The 26,695-nt window shown below is 43.9% G+C and overlaps 1 pseudogene; it reads left to right on the forward strand.

Moving 5' to 3' along the window:
• Nucleotides 1-1,980: 1,980 nt before the first annotated feature.
• Nucleotides 1,981-3,222, forward strand: LOC113622432 (mevalonate kinase pseudogene; annotated as a pseudogene).
• Nucleotides 3,223-26,695: the final 23,473 nt, after the last annotated feature.

Here is a 26,695-nt window from a genome sequence, read left to right on the forward strand (position 1 = left end):
CCATGCTAAGCATTAAGGATAACAAAATTAGTTAAAAGTCATAGCTCCTATACTCATGGAGACTGCAATCTAACAGAGAGATAAAAATGTTATCAATTCAGTTTGATAAAAATTATGATAAGTGTAAGGCCAGAATGCTATGGATACAAGTGGAGACCCAAACCAGAAGAGGGGCAGGGGGAGGACAGGGAAGCCTTTCTTGGAAAGAATGGCCTTTGGAAAGAGTTTTAAGAGAGAAGAGACACATGAAGGGTCTGAGATGGTGGTATAGGAAAACCCTGAGCTCACCTCCTCCAACGGACACACTGAATCTACACCTACATGTAGAACAATTCCTCCAGAAGAAAACCTGAAGACTGACTGAATAGCTACTGCCTGTAGAAGGACCACATAGAAATGTGTAGGAAAGACAGAGGATGGTATCCACAGGAACCCCACTTCTGACTCAGTGACCTACAGTAAGGAGCGATATTGCTGAGGAGCTAAACTCAGACTCACCCACACTGGGACACTGAGAAAACAGCAGTTTAAAGGGCACCTAGAGTAGAGGGGAAATAAATCCATTTACTAACCTTAGAGCTTCTGCCAAATGGGCAAGGAGCCTTCTCCAGGATTGGAGGTACCAGTGAGCACCATTGTTCGAGTCCCTCCAGGACTTCCCTTGGCCCACACCCACTCCAGCTCCAGCCTTCTGCCAAAGTGGCCTCAGGCACGGTGCCCCTAAGGGACTTCCCCTGGCACAGGCCCATTTCGGCCCCAGCCATACTGTCAAAGCCACCAGTTACAAGCAGTCTATACAGGGGACACTTCCTTACAAGGCCACTCCTTCAAGACCAGGAGAGTAGCTTTTTTGCCTAATTTATAGAAACATAAAATGAAGGTCAAACAAAATGAGAGGGCAGAGAAATATGCACTCTACATAGGAGCATCTAGATATAAAAAGTAAATATTATCAGAAATAAAGGGAGAAATTGATAACACAATAATAGTAGGGGACTTTAATACTCCACTTACATCAATGGATAGATTATCCAGACAGAAAATCAATAAGCAAACACTGGCCTTAAACAACACATTATATTAGATGGACTCCCTCTCTCCCTCCCTCCCTCCCTCTATATATATATATATATATATATATATATATATATATATAAACATTCCATTTAAAAGCTGCAGAATACATGTTCTTTTCAAATGCACATGGAACATTCTCCAGAATAGATCACATGCTAGGCCACAAAACAAGTCACCATAAATTTAAGAAGATTGAAATCTTCTCAAGCACCTCTTCCTACCACAATAGTATGAAGAAAAAAAAAAAAAGAAAATTATAGGCCAATGTCCCTGATGAATATAGATGCAAAAGTTCTCATCAAAATATTTGCAAACCAAATTCAACAATACATTAAAAGGATCATACGTCATGATCAAGTGGGATTCATTCAAGGGATGCAAGAATGTTTTGACATCCATAAATAAATCAATGTGATACACCACATTAACAAAACAAAAGATAACAATCATATGACCACCCCAATAGATGCAGAAAAGGGATTTGACAAATTTCAACATCCATTTATGATTTAAAAAAACTTTCAACAAGCAGGTATATAGAGAACAGAACTGAACCTAATAAAGGCCGTATATGACAAACCCACAACTAATATAATAGTCAATGCTGAAAAGCTGAAAGCTTTTCCTCTAAGATCAGGAACAAGAAGACAAGGATGCCCACTCTCACCACTTTTATTAAACCTAGTATTGGAAGTCCTAGCCACAGCAATTAGGTATGAAAAAGAAATAAAAGGCATACAAATTGGAAAGGAAGAAGTAAAACTGTCACTATTTGCAGATGATGTGATACTACATATAGAAAACCCAAAAGGTTTCACAAAAAACAATGAACTATCAGAAAGAGAAATTAAGAAAACAACCCCAGTCTTACCTCCCGCCGCCCGCGAGCTTGGGGATGGAGTCATGGAGCAACTCGGGCTCGGGAGCAGAGGGCCTGTGGTGACAGGACTCCCAGGAGTTGTCAGAAGTCCGCTAGTGTCTGCTCCAGGGAAAGTCATCCTTCATGGAGAGCATGCCGTGGTCCATGGCAAGGTAGCACTGGCTGTGGCCTTGAACTTGAGAACATTCCTCTGGCTTCAGCCCCACAGCAATGGGAAAGTGGGCCTCAACTTACCCAACATTGGCATCAAGCGGGCCTGGGATGTGGCCAAGCTTCAGATGCTGGACACCAGCTTTCTGAAGCAAGGTGACATCACAGCACTCACCCCGGAGCAAGTGGAGAAGCTGAAGGAGATGGCAGGCTTCCCCAAGGACTGTGCTGACCATGAGCACCTGGCTGTGCTGTCCTTCCTTTACTTGTACCTGTCCATCTGCCAGAGTCAGAGAGCCCTGCCCAGCCTGGATGTCACCGTGTGGTCGCAGCTGCCCACCGGGGCCAGCCTCAGCTCCAGTGCCACCTACTCCGTGTGTTTGGCGGCTGCCCTCCTGACAGCATGCAAGGAGATCCCAAACCCGCTGAAGGATGGCGAGGCCGCCAGCAGGTGGACCAAGGAGAACCTGGAACTAATTAACAAGTGGGCCTTCCGGGGGTGGGGGGTGATTCACGGGAACCCCTCCGGAGTGGACAACGCTGTCAGCACCTGGGGAGGAGTGCTCCAATAACAGCAAGGGAAGATTTCATCCTTAAAGAGGCCGCCAACTCTGAAGATCCTGCTGATCAACACCAGAGTCCCTCAGAGCACCAAGGCCCTGGTGGCCGGCATCAGGAGCAGGCTGCTGAAGTTCCCAGAGATCATGGCTCCCTTCCTGACCTCCATAGACGCCATTTCCCTGGAATGCTAGCGGGTGCTGGGGGAGATGGCAGTGGCCCCGGCCCCAGAGCACTGCCTCGTGCTGGAGGAGCTCATTGACATGAACCAGCACCATCTGAATGCCCTCGGTGTGGGCCATGCCTCGCTGGACTGGCTGTGCCAGGTGACCATGGCCCACAGACTGCACAGCAAGCTCACTGGCGCAGGTGGCAGGGGCTGTGGCATCACGCTTCTCAGGCCATATCTGGAGCATCCAGAGGTGGAGGCCATGAAGCAGGTGCTGACCAGCTGTGGGTCTGACTGCTGGGAAAACAGCATCGGTGCCCCTGGTGTCTCCATCCACATGGCCGCCTCCCTGGATGCCCCTGTCCGGCAAGCCCTGGATGGCCTCTGAGATGAAACCACCCCACCACGAAGCCCCTTCTCAGATTATTCTGGGCACTGGAGTTGGCCTCTGTGCCGGCAGTGGGCACCCAGCTCCTGATGTTGACTGGGAGACCCCCAGCCCCTCTGTGATGCCCCTCCCACTGGCCATGCCCCCAGTCCCTGGAGTGAGTCAGGTGGCCCAGAAGCCATGTCCATGTTCTACAACATTCTCTTGAGCCATGTGGAGTCCTCTGAGACTCAAGGGTCTCTTTCTTGTCCTCCCTGAAGCGCCCACAGACCCACAAATTCCCTGGTAGAGCTGCTTGGATCCCAGATGCAGTGGTCTGGTTCCCAGAGCAACGGGCCTTCTCCCTCCCTCCACCTCTGCTCACCTCCCCCAGGAAGCCTTCCCAGGCTGTTCTCTCCAGCTAGACTGTGGGTCCCCCTAGGGGGTGTCTGGGTGGTGGTCTTTGTCTTCTACCCTGCAGCCCAAGGGTTGGCCTACATCTAGAAGGGTGGATGTGCAGTTCCTTCCGGTCTGAACCCAAGGGGTTTGCAGAAAAGATGGCAAAGGGGGAATAAAAATATCTTGAGTTAAAAAAAAGATAAGAAAAGAAAACAACCCCATTTACAATTGCATCAAAAATAATAAAATACCTAGGTATAAATTTAACCATGTACTCTGAAAACTGTAAGACACTGGGGAAAGAAATAGAAAACAACACAAATAAATGAAAAGATGCACTGTGCTCAAGGATTTAAATAATCAGTATTGTTAAAATGTCCATTGTATCCAAAGCAATCTACAGATTCAAGAAATCCCTATCAAAATACCAATGGCATTTTTCACAGAACTACAAAAAATAATTCTAAAATTGGTATAGAACCATGAAAGACCCTGAATAGCCAAAGCAATCTTAAAAAGGAACAAAGCTGGAGATATCATGCTCCCAGACATAAAATTATACTACAAAGTTAAAGTAATCAAAACAGTATGGTACTGACACTAAAATAGACACATAGATGGAACTTCCATCAAACAGAGAGTCCAGAAATAAACCTATGTTCGTATGGTCAATTAATCAATGACAAAGGAAGCAAGAATACACAATGAGGAAAAGACAGTCTATTCAATAAATGCTGTTGGGAAAATTAGACAACTATATGCAAAAGAATGAAACTAGACCACTTTCTTATGCCATATACAAAACTAAATTCAAAATGGATTAAAGACTTAAATGTAAGGCCTGAAACCATAAAACTCCTTGAAGAAAACAAGTAACCTTGTAAAACAGGGTTTTGTTTTGACATCAGTCTTAGCAATACTTTTTTGGATATGTCTCCTCAGGAAAGGGCAACAAAAGCAAAATAAACAAGGGGGACTACATTAAACTAGAAAGCTTTTTCACAGTGGGAAAAAAACACCAACCAAATGAAAAGGCAACATACCAAATGGGAGAAGATGCAAACTATACATCCACTAAGGGATTGATATCCAAAATATATAAAGAACTCATACAACTCAATAGCAAAAAACCCCAAACAATCCAATTAAAAAGTGGGCAGAAGATCTGAATAGGCATTTTCCCAAAGAAGACATACAGAGGTCCAAAAGTTATGTAAAAAGTTGCTCAACATCACTAATCATCAGGGAAATACAAGTCAAAGCCACAATGAGATGTCACCTCATACCTGTTAGAATGGCTATTATCAAAAAGACAAGAAGCAACAAGTGTTGGTGAGGATATGGAGAAAAGGGAACCCTCATGGCTGGTTGGTGGGAATGTAAATTGGTGCAGCTACTATGGAAAATATTATAGAGATTCTTCAAGAAATTAAAACTAGAACTATAATATAATCCAGCAATTTCACTTCTGGGTATTTATCCAAAGAAAACAAAAACACTAATTCAAAAAGATATTTGTACCCCTATGATCATTGCAGCACTATTTTCAATAACCAAGATATGGAAGCAACCTACATGTCCATCAATAGATGAATAGATAAAGAAGATATGGTGTATATATGCAATGGAATACTATTCAGCCATTAAAAGAATGAAATCTTCTCATTTACACTGACATGGATGGTCCTGGAGTGTATTACACTAAGCAAAATAAGTCAGACAGAGAAAAATAAATACCACTGGATTTCATTTATATGTGGAATCTAAAAAAGAAAACAAAACAGAAACAGTTTCACAGATACAGAGAACAAATTGGTGGTTGCTGGGTGGGTGGGGGAGGGAACAGATGAAATAGGCAAAGGAGACTAAGAGATACAAATTTCTAGCTATAAAATAATGTACACATAGAAAATATAAATAATATTGTAACAACTTTATATGGTGATGGACTTCATAATATATAAAAATACCAAATTACTACTTATACCTGAAACTAATATAATTTGTATGTTAATTATAACTCAATAATTCAATAAATAAATGGGAAAAAGAAGACTTAGCCAAGAAAAAAGACAGGGGCTGGTATTCCAACAGAATTACAGTTGTGCAAAGTCAGGAGACAGTAAAGTATATTCAGGAAATTGTCAGTGATTTTCAGGAATTTGGGCATGAGTGAAGGGAGGAGATGGTGCAAGGTGAGCAACTCATCTGGTTTGCCTGAGACTTTCAGAATTTTAAAACTGAAAGCCTCACATCCTGTGAAGTCCCTCAGTCCTAAGAAACCAGGACAGTTGCTTTCCCCAGGCAGGCCAGAAGGGAGCACCAAATGGTATTAGTGAAGTAGAAATTGCTGAGTGGAGGCTACACAGTCGTGAACCATGTAAGCCATTCTTGGGCAGTTTTGACTTTATCCCCAGGACAAATACGGAGTCAATGAAGGATCTTAGGCAGGGCTAGAGATTTGATTATTTAACAGCAAACTGGGGTTGAGCCAGAGCTGAAATGAGAACTAACTCCATGTGCTTGGGGCACAATAGTCTCTTCACTTCTCTACCAGTGTTCAGAGAAGCTTTTCAACATCATGAGATGGTTGCAGACATGGAACTAGACGCCTACTTGCATTTCCAGCTGACACAGAGCCCAGAACCCTGGGGAAGAAACCATGAATCTCATCTACAACTCCCTCTCTACTACATACTGACACACTCCTATATTTTCAGAAAAGGAAGAGAAGAGAACTCAGCAAAGACCATCCTTGACCCAATGTCCCCTCCAGCCACTATCCTATTTATCTACTCTCTTTTATGGAAAAACTGCTCTGAGAGTTGTTCATTCCTGTTCTCTCCAAATCCTCACCTTCCATTCTCTTTTGAATGTATGAGAATCAGTCTTTTACCCTGAAACTAACCTGTTACATTAAAAATGTTCATCCCAAGGTCACCACAAATTCCATATTGTCAAACCCAATGGTTAACAATCCACATTTCACTCAACTCTCAACATCACTTAATACAGTTGAGGACTTCCTCCTTTTACAATTTTCTCCATAAAGTTTTATGGTTTTCCATGTAGATGTCTTATAATATCTTTGGTTATATTTATTCCTAGGTGTTGAATAGTTTATGCTACTTTAAAGGCACACTTTAAAGGAATTTTAAATTTTTATCTTATATTTGTTTCCACACTTTAAAGGAATTTAAAATTTTTATCTTATATTTGTTTCCAGTGTGTAAAAATAAAATTAATTTTTATATATTTAATTGTATCCAGCAAGCCAGCTAAATTCACTTATTAATTCTAATAGAGTTCCTGTGGATTCTTTTGGATTACCCACTTATACAATTATGTCTGCAAATTATAACCATTTTATTTATTTTTCTTACCCTACTTCATTGGCTAAAACTATCAGTAGAACATTTAATAGAAGTGGTGATAGTAGATATATTTGTTTTATTCCTGCCCTCAAAGGGAACACTTTCAGTATCTCCTCATTAAGTCAGATTCTTGCTATTGGTTTCAATAGATGTTCATTATCATATTAGAAACTTGCCTTCTAGTCCAAGTTTTATGAGAGCTTTATTATGATTGAATGTTGAATCTTATAAAATGTCTTTTCTCCATCTATTTAAAGAATCGTATAGTTTTTAATAATGTAATAAATTCATTGATTGACTTTAAAATGCTAAACCAACTTTTCATTTATGAGATAAACTTTACTTGGTCAGGATGTATTACCCTTTTTATATAGCACTAGATTCAGTCTGCTAATATTTTAAGTTTTTCTTTTTTTCTTGATTACCCTTGCTGGGGGATTACCAATTATATTAATCTTTTTAAATAATCAATTTTGGGCTCTATAAATGTTTCTATTATACATTTGCTTTCTATTTTACTGATTCAATTCTTTATTTTTATTATTTCCCTTCTCCAGTGTTTCTTGAGCTTAATATGCTGTTCTTTTTAGAGCTTCTTGAGATGAAAACTTGAGTTTTCAACTTTTCTTCTTTTTCTAACATAAGCATTCTGTGTTGTAAATTTCCTTCAAGCATTGTTTTAGTTGTATTTTAACAGCTTGAGTGTCATGATTTCATTATCATTCAGTTAAAAATATTTTAATTTTCATTATAATGTTTTCTCTGATTCATGGGTTCTTTTGTAGTATATTGCTTAACTCCTAAACATTTGGGAATTTCTAGTTACCTTTTCATCACTGATTTCTTACTTAATTCCACTGTGGCCAGAGAATGTATTTTGTATAATTTCAATCCAGTGATATTTACTGATATTTGTCTTATGGACAATTATTTATCCTATTTTGTAAAGGTTCTGTGTGTTCTTGAATGTATTTTCCACAGTCGTTAGCTGCAGTATTCTACATGTGTCAATTAGGTCAACTTTATTCATTGTGTTTTTCAAATATTTTATATCTTTTTTCATTTTTTGTCCACTTATTCTATTGATTAAGAGAAGTATCTTAAAATCTCCAGCTGTGATTGTATATTTATCTATTTCCCATTTTAATTATATCTATTTGGGATTTACATATTTTGAGGCTACATTAGTAGGTGCATACAAATTTAGATTTGTTATACATTCTTGTTGAAAGGACCCTTTTATCACTGTAAAATTTTCTCTTCATGTCTAGTAAATTTTTTTGTCTTAAAGTCTACTTTGTCTGGTATTTTTATAACTACACCAAATTTCTCTTGGTTAGGATTCTCATGGTATAACTTTTTCCACCCTCTTACTTTTACCTTTTCAATGGCTTTATATTTAAGGTATATTTCTTATAAGCAGTATACAGTTATTGTCTTTAAATCTAGACTGGCAATATTTGCTTTTAATTGAGCATTTGCTCCCTTTACACTTAGTGTAATTCTTGATATACTGGGATTAAAACTACTTTTTCACTATTTGTTTTACATTTGCTTCTTGTTTATTGTTCAGTTGTGCTTTCTTGCCTTCTTTCAAATATTCAAGTACTTTTTTATTATTTCACTTTCCTCCTTCCATCAAATTCTCACTTATATATTATTTTATTATTTTAGTGGTTACCCTAGAGATTGCAATATGCATGCTTGGCTTATTAAAATCTACCTAAATTAGGACATTACCATTTTTTGGACAATGCCAGAACCTTCTACACTTTAACTCCATTTGCCCACCTCTTGCCTTTTGTAACTGCTTTAGTTTATATTTTTTTCTGTGTACATTTTAAGCCCTATAAGGCATTACTACTACTGTTTAAGTTGACAGATTTCAATTAGATTTACCAGATACAGACCCTTTCCAATCCTTCCTGAATAACCATGCTTCCATCTAGAAGCACTTTCCTTTTGCCTTAAATATTCCTTTTAGTGCAGTTTAGTTTTTTGTTTTCTAAACATTTCTTTATTTTAATTTTTGAAGAATTTTTTGCTGGATATAGGATTGTAGGTTAGAATTTATTTCTTTCATTAATTTAAAGAGCTTTCATTGCCACTTGATTTCTATCATTTTTGCTGAGGAACTGGCTATTGGCCTTATTGTTGCTTCTTTGAAGGTAATGTATCTTTTTTCTCTTGATGCCCTTAAGATGTCTTTTGTATTTGGCTGCCAACGTGCTTTCTTATGATGTGCCTAGACTGGTTTTCTTTGTATTTATCCTGAGGTTTGTAGAGTTTCTTGAATTTGGGGATTGATGCTTTTTATGAGTAAAAAATGTTTTCAGTCATTATTTCTTCAAATATTGCTTCTGCTCCATATGTTCTCACCTCTATTTCTGGGACTGTATTTACACATATGTTTAAATCATGTCCCACATGTCTTTTAAATTAAACTTTAACATTTGTCCATCCTTTTTTTCTCTCTGCACTTCAATCTGGATATTTTCTATCCACCTATCCTCCAGTTTACTAATCCTCTTTTCTACTGTGTCTAATCTACTGTTGAACCTATCTACTGAATTTTTAATTTCAATTATTTTATCTCTAGGGTACAGTATTTCTGTGTAGTTTTTTTAAATAGATTCAACTTCTTTGATAAAGTTCTTTTCTTCTATTTTCTTGAACAAATGAACCATAGTCATTTTGAAGTCTGTGTCTAAAAACTCCAGTATTTGGATCACCCATAGGTCTGTCTTTCTTGTTACTTCTAGTCGTTTGGTCCTATTTCCTATCATATGCAGGAATTTATTAAAATGCCAGACATTGGGAATATAAAAACTATAGATGCTCTATTTAACTGCTAAAACTCCTGCTTAGCACTTTAGTCACCTAGCAGCTGTTTTGTATTTGTTTGTTTTCTGAGTCTTGCCCCCACATATGTATAATTTAAGAATGTTCCAATTGTGTCAGTGTGAAATTGCACATAGACTTTTGGGCTCATTTTTCTGTAATTTCCTCCTTTCTAGGACATTAAGCCCCTCAAGTCCTAACTGTCTTGGCATCAACAAATTCTAACCCTTGACTCCTCAAGCTATCAAGACTTCTGTAAGCTCCAGGTCATCTCTTTCTGCTCAGCCTTTATTCCCCTTCACTGTGAATCAGCAAGTGCCTGAGGGAAGACAGCAGAGAGAAATGTGGGGCTCACACGAATGAAAATATTCTTCTTGCCAGCATTTGGCCTCTCAAGTTCTGGTTACCTTGGTCACTCTCTGATATCTTTGGAGAGCTTTTTTTCTATTTTTCATGTATTTTGTATGGTTTTATTATTGTTTTCAGAGGGAGGGGAGGGTTAGTCTATCCAAGCCCCAACAGAATCAGAAGTTCTATATCACTTCTTTTAAAACCTCAGAACAATTCTGTGCAATAGGTATAAATCCCCATTTTATAGGTGAGGAACTAGGGCACTGGAGATTTAAATTATTTCACAAGAAAACTCATCAAAATAGAAGAGCTGAGTTTTATTTTAAGTTCCATGTTCTTTCCAATCTACCACTGATACCTCACCACCAACTCTCTTTGGATAACATCTGGAACAAAAGAACTCAGCTGAAAAACAAGGATAAAGAATGATTTCTCTGTCACTTAGCTCTCCTCCCACACAGGCAGGCTCTTTCTACCTCCGCTCTGATCCTCACCAACAACAGAGAGCAGACCTGTATTTCTGAAGTGAGAAACTGTTGCATAATTCATAAGACAAGGAGGGCTCCTAGCTCAATTCAACCTTGGATGAATTGTCTCCATGGCCCTACTGAAATGAAGAAAACTATTTTCCTTATGCAGTAAATGTGGTTCAAAGAGAGGATTCATTAAGTAAGATGCTATTTAAACGTATACATTTTCCTGACTAGTACCACACTTTTAACGGAAGGTGATGCTTAATAGACTAGAGATGCTTTAATCTCTCTTCATACTGACTTCCTAAATTTACAAAACACACAACATTTCTACTAACATTTTAAGGAAGATAGGTGAATGCTTCCATACACACTTCATTTTAAGTGTCTGCCCTTAAAAAGATATCTGTTATTGACTGTAATAGTGTGAGTCACAACAAAGGCATTTATATTCATGTAGATATAATCTACACTTCCACAGGTGTCCAAGTGTAATGTACAAGTGCCTAATGAACCCATAAAATAAAATGTTGCCAACAAGAACTGTTTGCCTTTCCTATAAAGAAAATGAAACTCCATCTGGCTGGCAGGCATGAACTTCAGCATCCTAGATATTTTTAATATGATGGCTTTCTTATTACAATTTCTGCAGAGAATAATATATAGGAAAATAATGTTTCTCCTTTGTGATTACATTACCATATGGAGTAATTTTTCTTGACTGGGAGGTCATTTTATCTGATGAGTTCTTGAACGGTGAAATGGAAGCTTGGTTCTATGACAGCAAAGGACAGACTGACTTATTAAAACCGTTAATTATGGAATTTTACTAGTCCATGTCACGTCTGCCCCCTTGGAAGATCAAAAGCATGAATGCATTTGGAAAGTCCATCAGGAAACATTAAGGATAAAAATTAGACAAGAATGGTCGTTGTTACAAATGGGAAAATCATCTGGAAACTGAGATTCTAGAGGTAGACTCTAAGAAGTCTCGCAAAGACACAATTTGAAGAGCAGAGCAGATGGGGTGTGTGTATTAATGTGGGAACCAGTCTCACAAGATCAACAGCCAAAGTTTTAGAAAAATCACCCAGACATCTGGATTCAGGGCAGGCTGCAGTGGATTGAACAAAATTAATTGTCTTGGACATCTAAAACCCAGAGGAAAAGTGGCCCAAATCTAGGAGAGACTTCCCAAGGGCTCTGAGCAAGTTTTAAGTTTTCATCAAAACACCTTTCAAAATCTGGATTTATTATGCATGTGCTCATATTTATCCCTTCAGTTCATTCATTCATTCAGCAAGACTGACTGACCTCTCCTGTGCTAGGACCACAAAAATACTATGACATTATTGGTCCTCCCAAGGAGCTCATGGTTGGATGTGGGGACAGATGAATCGATGCCAATTTCCTGACGGTGCAGTAAGTCCTATAAAAAGGGAATGTGTGATTGCTTCGTTCATTCATTCACCAATATTTAATGAGTACCCCCTATGTGCCAAGCTCTGTACTCAGCACTGGGGACACGAAAGGGTGTTTGGGTAGCTATAATTTTAGTAGGGAAAATTGATAAACAAATAAATTCATAAACAAAGTCAATATTGTGGTTCAAGCTTCAAGGAAGCACAGTGAAATTTTCAAATGCAACTCTTTCCTGAAGCCTTTGGTTCTGAGCCCAGAAGAACGATTGGACCCTCTGAAGCATCACCCCTAAGCCCAATGTCATCTCAAGCTCCTTTCTGACTCCAAAGATGCTCTTAAAACAAAGAGACCTTTTTCATGTGCTTGGTCTGGGCTGTGATGAAGTAACCTTGGGTTCTGAACAGTGATCTCCAGGGGCCACACAATCAAAAGTCACCCCCGCCCCCCATCTGCCTTCTGAGTCATGGCAGGAAGTAGTGACCTTGATCAAAATGCACTTGGAGGCAGGGCAGGGCAACTGACTCAGCCACCAGCCTGAAACGTGCTGTGATCCATCTTCCTATTATAGCTCCCCACTGGAAAATCTGTAAGGAGAGAATTCCTGTCCGTTTTTCTTATCACTGTACACCCAAAACGAACAGAGTACCTAGAACACAGAAGGTGATCAATACATATGTGTTAAATGAATGACCAGATTTGACAGAAACATAATTACGGTAAGAAAATTGCTATAAAGATTAAAAAAATCAGGTGATGGCAAATAGCAATGTGGATAGTGGGGATGTAAAAGAGTTAATGCAAAAAAACAAAAAAAAATATAAAAATAAAAGAAAGAGTTAATGCAGCAGGTTGAGACGGCAACCCTTAGAAAGGAGGGTTTGCAAGGTTGACCCTTGGCTGGTATATTAGTTTCCTAGGTCTGCCATAACCAATTACCGCAAACTGGGAGGCTTAAAACAACAGCAATCTATTCACTCACAGTTCTGGAAGCCAGAAGTCCCAAATCCAGCAGGGCTGCACTCCCTCTGCGAACGCTATGGGAGAATCTGTCCCTGGGCTCGTAAGCTTCTGGTGGCTCCAGGCATTCCTTGCCTTATAGCCGCATCCTTCCAATCTCTGCTTCCATGCCCACGCTACCTCCTCTTCTTCTGTCAAGTCTTCTCTGTGTGTCTCTTATAAAGACACTTGTCATTGGATTTAGGGCCCACCCAGATCATCCAGGATGATAGTTTCATCTCAAGATCTTTAATTTAATTGCACCTGCAAAGACCCTTTTTCCAAATAAGGTCATATTCACAGGTTCTAGAAATTAGATGTGGACAGATCTGTAAAGAGGACCTCACTCAACTCACTATAGCTGCTATCTGCAAACTGGAATTGTAAACAGTTCCCTGTGCTGCTATAAAGCTTTCCCTAAATGGTAAGAGCAGCTCACTGTGCCTAGGCTATTTGTACAAAAAAAAATATGGTTTATTCTGAATACGTGCCTTCCTTCTGGGAGCCTGGAATTTTGATACGGGCGAGGCAGAGAATACCTACATAACCATCCCCCAATAAAACCCTGAGTCTCTGATGGGCTTCCCTGCTAGAAAACATTTCACACATGTCACAATTCAGTGCCGGGGGAGTTAAACACACCCTGTGTGACTCCGCCAGGAGGGACTCTTGGAAGCGTGTGCCTGGTTTCCAACAGACGCCACCCCATGCGCCTTTTCCCTGTGCTGATTTTGCCTTGGATCATTTAACTGTAAAAAGTCACAGGCATGAAACCTCCTAGTGAATCATCAAACCTGTGGGTGGTCTTGGGGACACCTGACACAGGAGCCTACTTAGGGCCCCCAGGGAAGGCTTCCCTGAGGATGTGCTATTTGAGCTGAGACCTAGGATGAAGATCACACAGCTCATGAGTGTCGGGGCCAGGACAGAAGCTGTTTTCATACCTGCAAGACGGGGGTGTATCAGTCAAACCCTGCAGGAAACCCATGGCATACTCCAACTGGGTTATTGGGGAAAGTTTTAAAAAGGGATTATACACAAAGGCATGGTCAGGATTTGAGGAAACCAACCAAGGAAAATACAGTACCCTTGGGCTAGCAACAGTGGGAAAGTGAACCACCCATAGGCCTGAAAGGCTAGTGGGAGGGAGTGGTTATCAGCACCCAGAGAAGGTAGCTACATGGAGGGACTGACCAGAGTCAGAATCCATGGTAAGCTAGTAAGAAGGGAGCCAGGTAAACAAATACTCTGACCTCACTCTCCTCTGATCCTCTGATCTTCTTTCCGTGTCTCTGTTGGCCAAACCCAACTGCAAGCCTGAGATTAGGGACACCAGTTGATAAGGTCCACAGGGTTGAGCCTCCTAGGCCATAAGGCAGGTTGGAAAAGGGTGGACAGTGAATCTGGGGGCGGGGCAAAGGGAAAGTACCCCAGCACAGTGGCAATACTAGTCCCTACCACCACGAGGTTATCATGATAATTAAGCAAGATGGTACATGTAAAGGGAGAACTCAGCACATTGTCTGGTATGATGGAAATGCCTAATCACTATTTTATTGATGATGATGATGATGATGATGATGAAGGTGAAGAAGAGGAAGAGAAAAAGGAGGAGGAAGAGGAGGAAGAGAAAGAAAAAAATATCCCTTTGAGAAAGGAGCTCCTTGACAACAAGAATTTCCTTATTACTGTCCTATCTGACATTGGTAGATACTAAGGAAATACATTAAATTAATGAATCAAGGGTTCTTACACTCAGATTCTAAACCCTGATTCAACACACAGGGACTTGACCTTAGAGACACAGAACAAGAGAACCTTAATTCTACAGGTGATAACTAGAGCCCAGAGAAGGAAAATGACTTTCCCAAAGACACACAGTAAGTCAATGAAAGAGATGAGAGCAGTATCCAGATGTTCTGATTCCAGTCCAGTTTCTTCAGATAAAACCAGGCTGCTTCTGGTGATGGCATCTGAGAACCCCACAAGGTATCTGACTTTGAGGATGAGAGAGGATGGTCCTCTCCTATCTTCAGGACAGTCTATCAGAGTAAAAGTCTCAGGATTTGCCTTCTGTGCACTCTAGCTGATTAATCTTACTGTTTATGCAAGAATCACGGGCCCCACAGTGGATCAGGGGACCTCCCGATGGTGTGGATTGTACATGCCTGCCCTCTATCTGCACTCAACCTTGACTGTTGGTCTAACAGCGGTTGACAGCTGAACTCCTTTTAATTAAACAAAAGTACTTGGGAGCATCCCCACATCTCTGTACATTTCAAAAGTAGGGTGGTGTTTTGCACAGGGATGTAAATTTTTAATTTATTCGAGGCTTCTTCAGTGGTTGCTGTCTTTTCTTCCCAATTTGTACTGTTTACTAGAATATTCTATCTCCCCTTTGCACATGCCTCATCCACTCTGACTTAACCCAAGACAATTCTCTGTGATGCCATATCCTTGGAAGCCATGCTCTGAAATTCTTCCCAGATAAGTCAAAATGAAATTCACAAGATATTCAAGTGGATGTGTGTTCCCTGAATCAGGGAAACAGGACGTGTCTTGGTCTGGCAACCAAGGTATGTGAAAATGACCGGGAGGGTCATTCAAGCCCATGTTGAGAATGCATTCATGTGTAGCCATGAAATGTGGTAGACTGATTGTATTAGTGACCCCAATTATTGGACCCGATGAATCCATGCCCTCTGAGCTATACCTGTGGTCACCCCTCATACACACACAGTCTGATTCTAATTCTGCATTCAGCCCTATGACCTGCTGTGGCTTAAGCAGTGTTAGCAGATGAAGAAAGCAGAGACTTGAAAATCACGTGCATGCTTCCGCTTGCTCTCTGTCACAGTTAAGTTTGCTCACTATTACATCTCTGTTGGGCTGTGAGGACATGCCCAGTTGGCCTAGTGGAGGGATGTGAGAGTCAGTGGAGGAGACCTGAGTTGTCGTTCCAGCCAAGCCATCCTAGATCAGACACCAGCCAGCCAGCTCCCAGACATGTGGGTAGTCTAACAGAGGGCAGAAGAACCTCCCCACTGAGTCCGCCTAAGTTGACCACCCAGAGTGAGCTGAGCAAACACTTATTGTTTCAAGGCAGTTTGGGGCTGGTTTGTGGCAATAGATAACTGATACACAGAATACATCCGTCTTCACTTTTACCCAAATCTGTAATGAGATTGGAGTCAACACTGCCATCTCCAGTTCTCATTACAGTCATCACAACCAGAAAATCGGGATGCCGGAAGTTCTTTTCTTCATGACTGAGTATTGTGATTGGCTTACACAGAAGCCACAACCCCGTAAGGGAGCCGGGATGGCCTATTTTAGATAAAAAATTAGAAGAAGCAGGTGTGGAGGCCATGCCAATAAGTCAGAGTAGAAGAACCAGGCAAAGTGCCACGCCTCTTGTCTCTCAAAGAAACTCATTGTTAAGAATGGGCGTTGGTTCTGGAACAAAAGACATCTTGACATTTTGGTCAAGGAAAATGGAACTCCCTTGAGAGAGAGTCATCTTAAGAGGTCATGTCACCCATCCCCCTGCCTCTGAGCAGATCCACACCTCATTCACTGCAGACAGTTAGTAACAGGTGCTCACGGTGGCCCAGAACCCACCTGCTTCATTACCAGTGAGTAAACTCTTGGGGGTCAGACGCTCTGGACTTAAGCCCCTGCTATACCACATCCAAGTTGCATGAGCACAGGTGTGCAACTTCACTTCTGAGCCTACGTCTCCTCACCTGTAAAGTGAGAATCATATCAGCATGTCCTTCCAGAGCTGTCATAAGATTAGGTGAGGTGTAGATGGGCAGAGCACATGGCCAGGCTCCTGGGACACCCTTGAAAAATACGAACGATTATCAGTCCTTGTCAGTGCTCTTTGCTAATATTTAATGCCTTAGTCATTCACTCACAGATATTATTTTCTCCATCAGAAGAGAGATCAGGACAGATGGTATTTGGAATATTCCTTCTGCTTAAAAAACCAAGAATAAAATTATTTGACTTTTTAGCCTTCTTTATTCTAGACTAAATATTCCTGTAGTCTAGGACATGAGTGACAATTGAATAGGAACATTAATCCACTTAGCAAAGTGGAATTTTCCTTGGCATCAAATAAACCAAGGTTTACATCCATTTTTGGCATTTATCAGCTGTGTACCTTTAGGCAAGCTACTTAATCACTCTGGGCCTTGGTTTCCTCTTCTATAAAATGGGTTCTGCCTACATCCCAGGACCATATTAAGAATAAGTAATTATTAGCTATTATTGGTCATTATATTTTAATCCAAAAGACAACGCAGTCCAAAATTCTCAAATCAGAGATGGAGTCCACCTGAAATTATTTATCTGGTGATGTGTAGCACAGGGCACCTGTCCTAGTCATCTGTCCTCCAAGTAAAGATTGACATCATATGAAACCTCAGCCTGGAGAACTGACCAGGTAGCAGGTGAGCCTAGGTTTGAATGATGCAAAGGATTTAGCCTCATGAAGTGCTGGGGAGATGTTACAAGGACAGGGAATAGTGCAGGGAACTGGAGGGACGAGCCAACTTGGCATGTTCACTGCCTGGCACGTCGGCCGAGGGGGCTGGAGCAGAGAGGGTGGGGAGAAGAGTGATGGGTGATGCACTCGGGGGGGGGGCCAGGTAGGACCTGGCTGTTGCTCAGAGGGAGATGGAAAGGCTTCAGGGCTGGCGAGCAGAGGAGAGACATGATCTGACATACCTTTACACAGGTTCACTCTGGTCGCTGCGTGGAGAATAGACTTGTGGGTGTGACTGTGAAAGAACGGAAGCCAGGAGACAAGTGATGAGGCTTCTATAATAATCCAAACAAAAGATGAGCATGGCTTAGAAAGATGCTATCAGTGGAAGGAGCTGAATATTGGGTCTATTTTGAACATAGGGCCAACGAGATTCACTGTTGGGCTGAAGGTGGGCTGTGAAGGAAGAAGAAGGAGCTACGATGCCTCCTGGGATTTTGGCTTGAGCCTAACTACACGTTCCCACCTTAGGGTCTTTGAACTTGCTCTTCCTTCTTACTTGAATATTCCTCTTGTGAATACTCACATGGCTCACTCCCTTTCCTCCTGCAGGTCCATGCTCCAGCATCACTCCATCAAGGAGGCTTTCTCTGACCACGAGCTATAAAATAACCACCACTCCCACCGACCCCAGGGCTTCCCAACTCCCTTGAAGTGCTTTGTTTTTCTCCATAACATATACCCCTGTTTGACATCCTGGATATTTACACTTGTTTGTATTGTTTGTCTCCCCTGCATGAGTTTGCCTGGGCTACTGTAACCAAGATCCACAAAATGAGTGGAAATCTATTGCCTCACAGTTCTGGAGACTGGAAGTCCGAGATCAAGGTATCAAGAGGGTTGCTTCCTTCTGAGGGTTGTGAGAGGGAATCTATTCCTTGCCAGGGGAGACCCTGGCTCTTGGTGGTTTCCTGGCTATCTTTGGTGTTCCTTGGCTTGTAGAAACAGCACCCTGGTCTCTGCCTTCATTTTCACATTGTATTCCCCCTCCATGCTTATCTGTGTCCAAATCTCCTCTTTTTATAAGGAGACCAATCCTCCTGGACCGGGAGCCCACGTTACTCCAGTAGGACTTCATTTTAACTTAACTAATTAATCTGCAAACCTATTTCCAAATAAGTTCACATTCTGAGGTACTGGGGATTAGGACTTCCATATACGAATTTTTCAGGGACATAGTTCAATCCATAACATCCCCCCCCAACTAGAATATGAACCCCATGAGGGCAGGAACTTGTTTTTTGCTTACTGCCATATCTTAGGTACCTAGAAGACTCCCTAGTACATAGCATATGCTGAAGAAATACTTGCTGAATAAATGAATCACTAGAGAAGATTGGGGAGGAGAATTTTCACGGGTGCAAGTCAAGTATCTCACTTTAGACTTGCTGTTTGAGATGCTTATTAGAAATCAAAGTAGAGGTGTCAACCGTGTAATTGAATATGGAATCTTAGCAGGCAGGCTGTGGCTGCACTTGCAGACTTGGGAGTCACCAGCAAGTGCACAGCACTTAAAGCCATGAGACTGGATGAGATTAACTGGGGAGAGAGTATCCACAGAGTAGAAATCGAGAAACAGGAAATCTGGGTGGTCCAACCCTCAAAGTTCAAGTGCAAGAGGAGGAACCAGCAAAGAAGACTGGGAAGAAGTGGTGAGGAAAATAAAACAGAACAGTCTGGTGTCTCAAAAGCCAGGAAAAGAAAGCATTTCAAGGAGGACATGATCACATGCTGATATGAGGTCACATGGAAGGACCAACCATGGACCTCGGCAAAATAAAGGTCATCAATGTCCTTGACGGTGGGGACAAGACCCATCTGGAAGGGGCTGGAGAGCAGACAATGAGGAAGTAGAGGCAAGGAGTACAGGGAAACCTCTTGAGGAGTTTGGCTGTGACGGACGAAGGGAAGGCAGAGCAGACTGCGTCAAAGACAGATTTTGGGCAGCTACGATTAGAAAGGGGGAAGCAGGAGACTTCCCTGGTGGTCCAGTGGTAAAGAATCTGCCTTCCAATGCAGGGGATGTGGGTTCTATCACTGGTCGGGGAACTAAGATCCCACATGCCGTGGGGCAACAAAGCCTGCGCACCACAACTACTGAGCCCATGTGCTGCAAACTACAGAGCCCACGCGCCACAGCTACAGAGCCCATGCACTCTGGAGCCTGTGCGTCACAACTAGAGAGAAAAAAAAACCCTGCATGCCACAACTAGAGAGAAGCTCGTGCCGCAACAAAAGATCCCGCATGCCGCAATGAAGATCCCGTGTGCTGCAACTAAGACCTGACGCAGGCAAAAAAAAAAAATGTTTTTAAATAAATAAGTAAATAGATATACTTAGGGGGAAAAAAAAGAAAGAGGGAAGGGGATGGCTCTTCATGGTTTCTCAACCATTTTATATCTCAGGGATCCACGGTACAAGTTCCAAAGACCTGATTCTTCCCAGATCATCTCCCAAACCTAGCAAGTCTGCCCCCCAGTTCAGGAAAAGTCAGAGGCCACTTGCTGGAAACCACCCTGGCTTAAATCATCCTTTCAGATGATCTCAGTTCCCTCGGTAATGGCCTTGCAGGTATCCTAAGAAGTGAATGTGAAGTCCCAGGATGCCCTAAAAGATGACACTTTCTCAGCTGCCTACACTGAATACATGCAGGGCGGCGGGCTCCCCAGTGCCTGGAACCACCACTTAGCAGTTTAGAACTGAGCTCTCAAACGAGTCATTTTCTCCACAAGAAATCACAGTGGGAAATGAATGCCCGGGGATAATGTTGCTTGAGGCAGGAGGAGGCCCCCAGGGACCTGCAAGTGCGGCAGCCCTCGGAGGATTGCAGCTCAGAGGTCGAGGGAGAGGGGCCTCCTGCCCTGTCTCCATGGTTTCCATGGTTTCCTTCCTTGCTGCCTTGGGGACCAGCGATGCCCTGCTCCTTCGCAGGAGAGCACAGGCAGGCCACGGTGCTCCCTACCATGCCTGATCTCCTGCAGCTGCAGAGAGACACGTGCTTCGATGCCAACGTCACTGGCCCATCTGTGTTGGAGGCCACGTGGGGAAAAGCAGTGCCAGCTTGGCAGGTGCAGGGTACTAGCTGTATCTGTTCTTGGCAACGGACAGCAGACCCGTCCCTGCAGAGTAAAGACCCTTCTCTGGTCTTAGGAAAACAGGAACTGGAGGTCTGAACTGGGAACTCAGGGTCTGGCTGGCTGGGAAAGCCGGAACTCACTCCCCCACCACCATCCCCACCCGTGGAGTGGGTATGACACCCCTCTGCCTGCACTGTCTCCGTTCATCCAAATCGCCAGCCAGGAGGTAAAGCAGGGTCCCTGGCTCCATTTAGAGGTAGAGAGAGTGAGGCCTGGGGAGTGAAGTGCAGTGGTCACCAGTCACAAGTGGTAAAGGCAGGACTGGACTCGGGCAGCCCACCCCAGGCCTCTCCACTTTCCCTGCAGTCCACAGTGTGTCTGTGTCTACACCACCTGACTCTGGCCAGCAGAGTGGTTTCCAGAAGGTCATCTAGGCATACTACTGGGGGCCAAAGGAGCTTCCAAAGCGCCACTGAGGTAATCTTCTCCACATTCAGGTTTCAACTCCGGAAACCTTGCGTTCCTCGCAGGGTAGACAAGAGTGACGCCTACTTAATGCATGCTTGAGTCAATTAACACACATTTGTCAAAAACCTCCTCTGTCAACTATGGATGTCACCCCAGGGAAGCCAGGTGAAGGGTGCCTGTAGCCCTCTGTACCAGTTTTGCAACTTCTGGAGAGTTTGCGATGCTTTCAAAATAAAAAGGAAGCAGAAACAAAAATCAAAACCTAGTCTGTGCCCCATTCCCTCTAAGGTGCCAGGGAAAAGTTAAAAAGGTGGGTAAGCCCTGGGTCCCATCTTTGAGAAGCTTCAAGTCTAGCTGGGGTGGAGTTGGGAGTGATGGGGGAGGGGAGCAGCTACACAGACACAGTATAAGGCGGTGATTGAAACCTAAGGTCTAGACCAGCACCCACCAGTAGAACTACAATATAAGCCTACACGTGATTGTGAGTTTTAGTTATCTGGTAGCACATTAAAGAAAGTAAAGAGGAAAATAAGAAATTAACTTTAATAGACGTTATTTGACCTACTATATCCCCAAAATGATCCTGTCAGTAAGTAATCAGTATAAACAATTATTAATACAATATTCTATACCCTTTGGTGACCCTAACTCTTCAAAACCTCGTCTCAGTTCAGCCTCGCCATTTTTCAAGTGCCCGACAGCTGCAGGTGGCACTGGTCTACACTGGGACTTCCTGGGTTCTGATACTGTCTTCACCGTTCTCCAGCTGTGTGGCCCTGGAGAGGTCTTGTCACGGCTCTAAGCCTAGACTTCCACCTCACGGATTCCTTGCCAGGATTGAGAGATAAGATTCACATGTCAATGACCATCGGACCCAGCATCTAGGAAGTGCTATGAGTCAGGTCTGCTGCTATTAAAAGCAGACAGAGCCAGGGCTAAGGGGAAGCCCAAGAAAAGAGTGTGAGATCCAAAGGGCTAGTGGGGTCCTACCCCCTGGCTCCATCACTGTCCCTGGAAAGATGGTCCTTCCCGGGGAGGCGGAAGGGTAAGCCGGGACGAAGTGAGCGAGTAGCATTGACATATACACACTACCAAACGTAAAATAGACAGCTAGTGGGAAGCAGCCGCATAGCACAGGGAGATCAGCTGGGTGCTTTGTGACCGCCTAGAGGGGTGGGATAGGGAGGGTGGGAGGGAGACGCAAGAGGGAGGAGATGTGGGGATATATGTATACGTAGAGCTGATTCACTTTGTTATACAGCAGAAACTAACACACCATTGTAAAGCAATTATACCCCAATAAAGATGTTAAAAAAAAAAAGGAAAGACGGTCCTTGCCTGTGTCCTTTCCCGTTCCTGCTGCTATTTTCCTTCCTGGTCCCCGAGCAGCCTCTTACAGGGACAGCAGCTCAGGTGTGTTGAGGGAACATCAGAGGGAGGAAAGGAAGAGGAGGGATGGGAGAGAAAGGCAGGAGAGAGGGGTGCAAGGGCAGAAGGAAGGGAGGGGGGGGGGGGAGGGGGGGGGGGGGAGGGGGGAGGAGAGGAGGGGGAGAGGCTCAGGAGACCTTGACCTTGCCTCAGCTCCTCTGGGCAGCTGCCCCCAGGGGGTCTGATTGAAAACGACAGAGACTAGGACAGACGCCCTGACAGTGCAGCTGCTACGCAGGCACCCTTCTGCTGTACTCTGCCTCCCTCTCCTGGGCTCAATAATCCTGTAAATCAGGAAGAAGGCCCAAGCCCCTGCTGCAGCTTGGTGGGAAACCAGCTGGAATCGCGAACACTGGGTGGCTCGTGAGGTCTTTCTCATTCAGAGGGAAACATTCTACCTTTAGGTGAAGACATGAAAACAGAGGAATGCAATCAGAGGGACCTACTGGCTGTGAGGGGCCTTTGCCCCGTGCAAACAGAAAATTAAGAGGCAGCTCCTGCCTCCTTGACTTCACAGCAGAGTGAATTCGCTCAACCCAGCCTCCAGGACCCGCCACATCAGGTGTGGGGCTGGGAGCCAGGGATGCAGGTGAACACACAGTTCCCATCCACAGGCTGCTCCAGTCTCTCGGGGAGCAGCAATGCCAGGAGGTCATTGCCACACTGACACGTCCAAAAGGGCAGAAAGGGATTCCTTCTGAAAGAATGACCATTAAATCTCCCAACCTCATAAAAACCAGAGCCCTCCTCCAACTGTCGAATCCCGGCATCGATACAACCTCATCACAGCATCACTCAAGTCTCCAAACAGCCCTAGAAGGTCCCCGTCATGCCGAGGAGGTAGGCACTGTGACAGTCCCCGGCCTGAGCTGCCATCCTGTCCCTTGCATCCCCCTACGAGCTTCCAGGCAGGTCTCCCTTCTTTGACCCCTGCCCCCTACAATCTAGTCTCAACATGGGACCCAAAACCACACTTTGAAAATGCAAGTCAGATCCTGTCCCTCCAGGGCCCCCCCACCAGGTCACTCTGTGAAAGGTCCCTGGTGGTCTCTGTCCTCTTCTCTGGCCACTGTCCCATTGCCCTGCAGCCTCGCCCCCTGCCCCTCCTGATGACCCAGGCATGCACCTGCCCCGGGGCCTTTGCTCTAGCTGTGCCCCCTGCCTGGGACACTCCTCTCCAGGCTCCCTGCCTATGACCCCCTCACACTGGCTTCAAGTCTTAGTCCAAATGTCACCTTCTCGGGGGGCCACCCCATTTCATGCCGCAGCCTGCACCCTCCACAACGAGGTAGACAGGCGGCACAAACGGCCACTGTGGTCTGTCCCTCCCTCCCCCACGTCCACACCTTTCACACTGTCACCCTCAGCTCTTTCCTTTAAGAGGCGGCCCATGGAGTGCAGCGGAGATGATGAGGGGCCCCCCAGTTGAGGCCGAGCATACATCTGCTCTCCCAAAGCCCACTTCTGCCATGACAGCAATCCTGGGCTGGCCCACTGGAGGGGGAGACACCCCAGGGAATGGGACAGAGCTGTCCTAACTGAGGCTGTCCTAGACCAGCCAGCAACTATGGGCACACATGTGAGCACCGCCAAGACCAGAGGGGCACCCAGCAGAGCCCCAACTGCACAAATCGATACAACTATGGTCTCCACAGCAAGGCCATCAGGTTTGGTGACTGTTTGTTATGCAGCAGTAGCTGACTGCTATACCCACCCCAAACACTGCCAATCACCTTACCCCCTTGACATCTTTCTTTATTCCACAGTACTTAGTACCTTCTAATAGACTGTAAAATATACTTATTTGTTGTGTATATTGCTTATTGTCTATCTCCCCCAACTAGACTATATAGAATTGTATCCCCTCAAGGGCAGACACATGTGTTTTGTTCACCAATGCCTCCCCAAGTGCCTAGGACAACGTATGGCACATGATAGGTGCTCAAGAAATAACTGGAGAATTAATAAACAAGTGGGTACGTAATCATAACCATCCCACCACTATTGTTTGAGCACCTGCCAAATGACAGGCATTGTTCCAAGCTCCGTGGTCAGTGAGTTTATTTAACTCCCAAAACAGCATTCTGGGATAGCTTTCTCATCAGTAAAATGGGGATGAGAGCACCTAAGACTCAGAGGGGTTAAGCAACCAGCTCAAGGTTGCACAGCAAGTGAACGGCAGAGCTGGAAGGAGAACCCAGGTATCTGACTACAAAGCCCATCTAGGGTACTGTCCTGCCTCCCACCCCACTCCACAAACACAGACACACACACACACACACACAGCCCAGAGCAAAAGTGTTCAACCCCTTAAAAGAGCACAGAAGACAGAGAGGGAGAAATGTTCATGGAGGAGATAGCAGTCGAACTAGGCTGTGAAGCATGAAGAGGATTTTAAGAGAGATAAAAAGGGAGATAAGAGGTAGCTGTTATTTACTTAGAAAATCCTCTATTTGCCCAGATGATAGACTCATTCCTAAAGGAGCCAGAGGAATAACAATTAAGGCAACATCTTCCAACACAAAATGCTGCGTGTACAAAAGACGATGCTCGCTTAGGTTTGAAGAGGATAAGGCCTATTTGGAGACACCATCCATGAAAGGAAACCACAAAGGGGACAGTTAGGACAGGGCAACACAAGCTGGGGAATTGCAGTTCAAGGAGTGCTTCTCAAGGGTACTCCCCAAAATGCTGCATCCGCAAAGCTTCTAGAGAATAAAAGTTAAAAGCTGAAAGCTTCCTACTCTTCCTTAACCTCTCTCCCTCGCTTTCAACTTCCAATGTTTCTAAATCCAGCTGTTTCTCTCTCGAAAATAGCCCTCCACCTATTTTAGATGGTCAGCAGCTTCCTCCTAGATTCTGCCCAAAATCTCCCACCCGTCTCTCTGTCCCGTTCGCCCCACTGCCCACCTCTCTCTAGTTCATCACCAAAGCCGATATCAGAGTAATTTTTTAAAAAACAGACATTATCGTGTCCCTTCCTCCTTCAATATCTTGCTGAAATCAAGATGAAGTCCCAACTTCGCGTTATCACACACAAGTGTCTGCAAAGGGGCCCCGACTTATCTCGTTAGCTTCATCCCAGAGAGCCCCAGCGCCCAGCAAGACCTCTCCGTTGCCTGGATGTCTCCTAATCCCCCATTCACCATGCCTCTGTCCACCTAGAACTCTCTCCCCGACTTCTCTGCACCTCATTTTTCTCACCTAGAAAATGGGTAAGATGTCACTCATCACTCAAAGTTGTTGTAAAAATAAATGGAAATAATGCAAGTGGGAGCTTCTATCCATGCCAAGCCCCAGAGAGCCCCAAATGTTGTCGGGACAGCTGAGCCAGGAGCTGGTCTCATCGCTCCCTCCTCCGTGTGGGTAAAGTCACTCACCATCCTGAAGAGGTGTTGCCCTTGTATGCAAGGCCAAAGTCAGTCCCACCAACAGTATGGGCGATGCACCTTTAAAGCCCCATAGGACAGTTGCCCGCCTCCCCTGCCCCAACTCTCTGGACTCGCCTTCTGTGCCCACTACCCTCACTCTCCTTAAACCACACCCCCTCCTTCCTCAAGGGCCCACCTCAGGGCCTTTGCATATGCTGTTTCTATTGCCCAGAATATCCTTCCCAGATATACACGTGGCCCACTCTCCCCTTCCTGCAGTTCCTTCTCCGGGGTGAAGCACAGGAGGACAGAGGGGGATATATGCTCCTACATGGAAAACACTCCAGCAGGGAAATTCTCTTTTCAGTTTTACCCTGAGTAAACGGTTGACTATCAAACAAATAAAAAAGACCACTGCATGTATTAATTTCTGGATAATTCTAGGAGAGAGAGAGGAAAAAAGACAAAAAAGAGAGAACAAACAAATTGCACTGCCCCCAGGCACCTTTTACCTTCCTTAAATGTACCTTATAAACAATATTCCCAACCCACTGCATAAAATGGCCCCCATCCTCCAACCCACTCTCCACCCACCTAACTGAGGGTCTACTTCTCTCTGTGACATGTATCACCATCTGCTGGTTGTATGTCTCTCCCCACTAGAAAGTAAACACCATGAAAGCAGAATGCACAGGGCAGGGGTTGGTTTTGTGGTTTATTGTCTTTATTTTCAACGGGGTAG

Source organism: Aethalodelphis obliquidens, unplaced genomic scaffold (genome assembly GCF_003676395.1).
Source record: "Aethalodelphis obliquidens isolate GAN/ISIS:26980383/991018 unplaced genomic scaffold, ASM367639v1 scaffold9, whole genome shotgun sequence".
Taxonomy (NCBI): Eukaryota; Metazoa; Chordata; class Mammalia; order Artiodactyla; family Delphinidae; genus Aethalodelphis; species Aethalodelphis obliquidens.